This window comes from Mus pahari, chromosome 3 (assembly GCF_900095145.1).
Source record: "Mus pahari chromosome 3, PAHARI_EIJ_v1.1, whole genome shotgun sequence".
Classification (NCBI taxonomy): domain Eukaryota; kingdom Metazoa; phylum Chordata; class Mammalia; order Rodentia; family Muridae; genus Mus; species Mus pahari.
The window spans coordinates 130573817-130580314 of NC_034592.1; the positions used below are offsets into that span (position 1 = coordinate 130573817).

The 6498-nt window shown below is 42.8% G+C and overlaps 1 non-coding gene across 1 annotated transcript; it reads left to right on the plus strand.

Moving 5' to 3' along the window:
- The first annotated feature begins 5757 nt into the window (after window positions 1-5757).
- On the plus strand, window positions 5758-6068 carry LOC115063772. Its single transcript, XR_003843642.1, has one exon. It is a non-coding gene; the product is annotated as a small nucleolar RNA U85 (small nucleolar RNA).
- The last annotated feature ends 430 nt before the right edge of the window (window positions 6069-6498 follow it).

Here is a 6498-nt window from a genome sequence, read left to right on the forward strand (position 1 = left end):
TGTGTGTGTGTGTGTGTTTTAAAGAAACAATAATTCTCACTACAAGTTGAATAATTGTTTCATAGTTTAAATGAGGGAGCCTGGTCTTTTATTATATAAAAACATCTTCACAAAGGTAGATAGTGCTGAAAGGTACCTATGAAGAAATGCTACAAATCCAGATTTCATATGCATCAAGAACATGTTAAACCTGGCCTGGGAGAGGGTGCAGGAGATGTAGCTCAGCTAATAGAATGCTTTTCTATCATGCATAAAGCCCTGGGTTGGATTCCCCAGCACCACATGAGAACAGGCATGCGGTGCACACATGTAACGCTAGCACAAGAGTGGAGTCAGGAAGGCCAAAACTTTAAGATCCTTTATAGACTCTTAGTAAATTCAATCCAACCTGGCTATTTGAAATCCTACCCCAAAATAAAATCTGATCTTGAACATTCACCGAGGTCTGATGTTCTTGCTTCAGGTCCCTGAACCACTCTGTGAGATTCATGGCCTCACATTCCACATAATAGGTTCAAAATGTGACCTCAAGTGTTCACAGAGCTTCTGAAACTCCAGAACACTGCTTCAAGTGCACACTCTAGACAGGGGTACACTCAGAAAGCAATGTGATAGAATGTTCTGTGATGGTCGCCACAAACTTCTCTGTGCAAACCAGGCATTCAGAAGTAAAGCTTTTAGCTGTTATATTTTGCTTTAGTTGAGTCTGCTCGGAGTTCTCTGTATGTTAACATACTTGAGGAGTCTTCACACTATTGTTTTCAAACACCATGGTCCACAGACCCCCATGGGAGTCCTGACTTATGGTTGCCCCAGAGTCCCAGATCTGCAGCATCCCTGCAATAAACATTTCCATTTAGGAGTAGCATAGTGCAAAGATCCAAGAGACATTCACAGAGAGGGGAAGCCATGGATGCTGGTAATAGTATCCTTGGGCCTCTTTTTTTTTTTCAAGAGGGAGCCTGGGTGGAGGCTGAGATGAGCTAATAAGGTCCATCCATAACAATTCCAGGGCGTTGGCAGCCGGAAGGCTTCCTTAGTTCCAGCCCCAGGAGGGAGGCTTCCAGCCAGCTCAGGGATGTGCTAGGCTAGCAACTATCTTCCTTCAGGGAAGGGGTATCAGTCTATTTTCTCTTGTCCCTGTGGGATGATCCTATGGGCTGGGCCAGGAGGAAGAGCAGGGGTGGGAAACCCCGGCATTGTTTCACAGGCTCATACTGCTTCGTTCCTCACAAGATGAAGCAAAGACAGGCTCTGCCTTAAAATAGAACTTTATCCCAAGTCTTGTTTTTTCCTTCTGGCTTTTCCAAAAGCTAACGAAGTTTAATTTAAAAAAAAAATATCATTATAGGGGAATTAGGTAGGAGGGGGTGATCTGAACTCAGTGCACACAGGCGTTGTTCTAGACATTATTTTCTAAATTCTGTGCTCATATAATGTTTTCATTATATTAGATAGTAAGGATAAAAGTAGAACATCATCTATTATGGAAAACTTAGGACAAAAGTAAAAATGTACTCTCGTGTAGCTGTCGCTGATGGAGAGTGACCTGTGCCTTCAGTGTCTCTCAGACCCTGAGGGTAACTTTGAAGTAAACTTCATACAATATTTTGTCCTCTAGCTGTATTCTGATTGGTAAGAACATAAGCACGCACTCCTGTGATACAGGATCTTATGGCAATGTGTTAAGGACCTTATATCATATCCAGTGAGCACTCCGCTGACCTCATGGTGTCACAAATACCTTCGAAAGGTATTTTTGTTTGAAAAAGAGGCTCAAAACAGGCTGTGTGTAATGCACTTAGTGGGAAAGTCACAGTCTCCCTTCATTCCAAGGTTACAGTTGCTAGCTATACTGTGCTCTGATTTTGATTGTGCTAATTAACAATGTGTTACGTGTTGTCCTCTGAGTCTATCATCAACCAAGGATATTTGTGGCTCCTGCTGCTTCTGCTGTCAGCCCACCCCTGTCATAGCCAGGGCTCCTCTTAACAGGCATTTTTACCTGTTCCTGGGAGTTCTCATCAGGTGTTTTTTGGTGTACGTGTCTTGTCTGTGAGACTCATTTGTGCTGGTGTGACTGACATTTAATTCTCAGTAATCCACTGGTGAATTATAAACTCTTCTGCTATTCATATGATACAGATTGCTTTTGTTTGGGCTCTTATTCTCAGCTCTGCTACTGGTCATCTTGTCCTTGTGTTTTGCAACATGAACCCTCTTTTCTGAAATATCTTAATAGACTACCTGTACATTCTAGCCTCTAGAAACACCCCTTGAAGTTTTCCAAAGTGGGAGTTCCAGCTATCCCAGGCCCTTACAAATACTGGACATAGGTGGAGCTGCAGATCTCAAATCTCTCAAGACAACTGTGACACACCAATGGGGACCACCACACTATAGCACCTTTTCACGTGCTAAATGCTGAGTGAAGTATTGTAGAGCTTATTATGTGAAAATGGCATAAAACTCCCTCCAAGCCACATGGGCAGATGTGTAGGAAGCATGAGTGAGTTCTGACTTTTGCCTTGAGTCCCATCCCTAGGATGTCACATAATGCATGTATGAATATTCCAGTAGCTGAACAACACAAAATCCATAACACTGTTTTGATTATATTAGGTGAGAAATACTTAACTTGTGTACGCTATCTTTCTTTCATTTTTAAGGCTAATTTTAAAGGTTTGTCTTATTTTTAAAAATTGTGTATACATGTACATGTCTTATGTATGGATTTGTGCTCTTGAGTGTAGGGTAGGCTTGGAGTCTAGAAGAGGGCATCAGATCCCTTAGAGATGCTGGATATGGATGCTGAGAACAGAACTCAGGTCCTCTGTACTCTTGACTGCTGAGCCATCTCACCAGAAAAGGTTGGTTTTATATGGTGACAGGTTATTTCTTTGCCCAAGCCTTTACCAGGCCTCTACTGTGACCTGTAAGGACTTGAATAAACACTGTTTCTAACAGCTCTGCTGTGTTCCCCAGTTCCACCCTCTCTCCTTGAGAGCACACGGACTGCCAAGATGGTGTCCTGCTTGAAGCAGCCTTGTCTGAGTATAGAGCTTTATCTAGAGCCCCAGTTACCAGGGAAGCCAGAATCCTAGCCCTGGTGACTGTCTTCTGGTAGATTCTGCAGGCTTAGTCACAGATGCAGACTCTTAGCTACATCTTACTTCCCTGACTCCCCTGCAGCCTGTTCTCCCTTCTCCTCCTTCCTCTCTCCTTATTTCTCTCTTGTAAGCAGATTCCTCCTTTGCATAAACTGAATATGAGCTCATTTCCACTGACTCTTTCTGGTGGCAGTAGACCTGACTGACCTCACTCTTCCATCTAGTGATGGGGGATGCCTTTTTGTATGTGCTCACTGGCCACACTTCTTTTCTGTTTATTTTACATTGCCTATTTATTAGGTTGGGCTATCTTCTTGAGTGTTTTTGTGTGTATAAATGTTTTTTTTTTTCCTGCATTGAGAACATCCTCAGAGATGCATTAGTTAGGACCACACAGTTGAAGAATTAAAGAACATAAATTAAACATAAGACAATTGCAAGATAATGTCCTTAGAGAATTTAGAAAGTATAGGATTATGCATGGGGCCTCTTCAGAGGAGGCCTAATCCCTGGGAAGTACAAGAATAGGGAAATATAATAAAAACAGAAATTCCATAGAGGGGCTGTGATGGTGAGGAATATATCATTTGCCTATATGTGCTAGACTATGGGTTCTGTGCTCAACACTACCAAGGGGGAAAAAGACTTAGTAATGTAGAAGAAAGGATGGACTCTTTAAGATTATTGGAAGGTTTCTGTGAAGTTGTGCATCTGTGGATGCCAAGGAAAAGAGTGCAAACTGGAATATGTGAAATTGTGGATAGAGTAGTTACTGTGAAGAACATTGGAAGGCTTCCCTCAAGGCAGGATGCAAAACAACCCTAGTTTATTTGGTGTGTTTTAAATGCTTAGGGAACGCTCTATGAGTCTCTAAAGTAGCTTTTTGCTGTACAAATTGAGAATAGTTGCTTCTGTGACTTTATTATATTATCACTCTGATGAGGCCCATTCTTAAGCACCCACTGTAATAGTCCTGTGAGTCTGAAGCTGCCAGCACTGTTGAGGCTTCTCAAGGACTTGCTTTGCTGGGTGGGAGCATCCTGCCTGGAGGAACTTGCCTTTCCTGAAGGAAAAGTGAGGTGTCCCAAGCGGAAGGAAAAGACATTCAGAACTAGGGAAGTTGTCCACTCCCAGGGATGATGGGGGAGGGATGGCTAGGGAGTAGCCTGGAAAGGTTCAGAAGGGGACAGTCCCAAGCTACCAGGTCATTGTGGTCACTGTTATTCAGGGCAATGCAAGCTTCAACTTGGCCTCCCCCCATTTTCATGCAGATCTGTCGTCATATTCATGAGCCATCATGAAATAGTCTATCTTGGGAGGAGGTGAGAGTTGGTGTGCTGGAACCCAGACCAGAGGGCTGCAGAAGGAGTCTCAGCCACATACATTCATGCCTTGCTTAGGGAAGGAGCTCTGTAAACATGTGACCCTGTTTATCCTTCCAGGTTGTGTAACAGTTGGACATGAGCCAGGTCCTTCTGCATGCAGGGTTTTCTTTGTTAGGGATGCTTCACTCCTGGAATACACCGCTCAGTTCCGAGGGCTCATTGTGGCCATATTTCCTGCTTCCTCAGCCCCGTGTTCATCTCTCAAGTCAAGAAAGAGGCAAGGTCTATCTATGGATGCTTAGAGGGAGTTGCTGGCCTGTTGGAAGCACTGAATGTTGTGAGCTTCATGTTGCCAGAGGTTAAGCAATTCTGCCTAAAGCCCACAAGACACTGGAACTATCATGAAGTAGATTTTAGAAATATCCTTTCACATAATTCACTAAGTCATCTTATGGCCTGCTGGGCCAGATAAATTTTACTTTATGCTGTTTGGGGTGTATTTACAGATTTCATTCTACCTTATATTTTTCTAGTCAAAGGAGTATGTAGGGAAACTATGTTCAAATTTTTGCTTTGCCTGGATTAGTCTAATCATTGCTTACTTAGCTTTTCTTTATTTTTCTACAAACCCGTACAAGATACTCCCATGGGCCAGAAAGCAGCGCTCCTCTCTGGAGGCTCAGGACACAGGTGTCTGAAGTCAGGGCCACCTTGTAAGAGGGATGTTACCCAATACGGCATCGCATTAGATGCCAGCTGATTTATTAATTCCAGTTCTGTATGGAATGTTGAATGCCTCGCCCCCCCCCTGAGTGACAGATCTTTCATCTTCACACAGCAGAAGGCAAAAGGCAAAGAGGCAAAGATGGTACCAATTTTATTCACAGGAGCACAGACTTGATGCCTGAGTCACCTCTTAAGGTCCCACTTCTTAGGACTCAGACAAAGATAACTAAAGTTCAACATGAGTTTGGGATGCAACAAGCACTAAAACCATAGCAGACACCTCAGCTCTCTGTAAAGATGTTTAATGTGATGCTGCAAACTTTGGGTGGAAACTTAATTTTCACATATAGACACAAGCAAAGGTCCAGGTCCAGGTGAGTTTGTGGGTTTAGCATGTAGCAAGTGTTGGGAATGAGAATGTAGCAAAAGTTTGGAAAGGAATATTTTTCCTGATTGAGGAGACAGCAGGACTTGGATTTGTTTTCAGTGGAGAATTTAGCTCCATCAAGTGTTCAGGCTTTGACAGGAACAATGTATGCATGTATTAGTTTTTTAACCAAAAATAAACTTAGCTTAGACATTTCCATTTTGGGAAGACTAAAAGCAGAATCAAAATTAGTGTTTTACAAAATTTGTGTTACAAGCCAAATAAGAGAATTACATGCCAGGTCTGTAAATCTTGGTAGAGACAGAGTTATTTGCATCTACTGTAAGCCATGTGCAGACCAGCAAGCATTTTCCTCCTAGGAACCACCTCACTCAGTTGAGGTGACTCTTCAGTTGCCACGGAGAAGTTAGAAACTGGAATGGAAGCAGATTCAAGTTACCAAGGTCACTGGTCTCAAAGGACTTGGCTATGTCATAGCCACTGACAGATGAAGTGTGTATATTTGGTGATCTGATGGCTGCAAGAAGAAATAGATTGCACACATTTTGGATTAAGTTTTTCAGTTAACATATAAAACACTAGGTCTGGAACTGTTAGACTCAAATCTGCATACAATCAAATTGTAGTCTTTGGGGCAAAGCTTGCCACATCTGGAGGCCAAAGCACTGGTCCATTTAAACAGCTTGCCTCTCTGCTCTCTGCATATGTGGCCGACAGACCTTTGTTTCCTGTGTCCTGTCCATCTGCTGTTCTTGAAGAAAAACTCCTTCCCCAAATCACCCTCAATGGGAAGCAAGACATTTCACTCTAAGGCCATTTCTGCCCTATAAGCTCTGTAGCTGGCTTACAGCTGCCTACATCCAGTTATGAGATCTTTTTCCTTTGAATTGAATGGACTCTGAGAAGCAGAATCTGGGCAATTTGCATTTCTAGTGGGAACAGTTTGTTT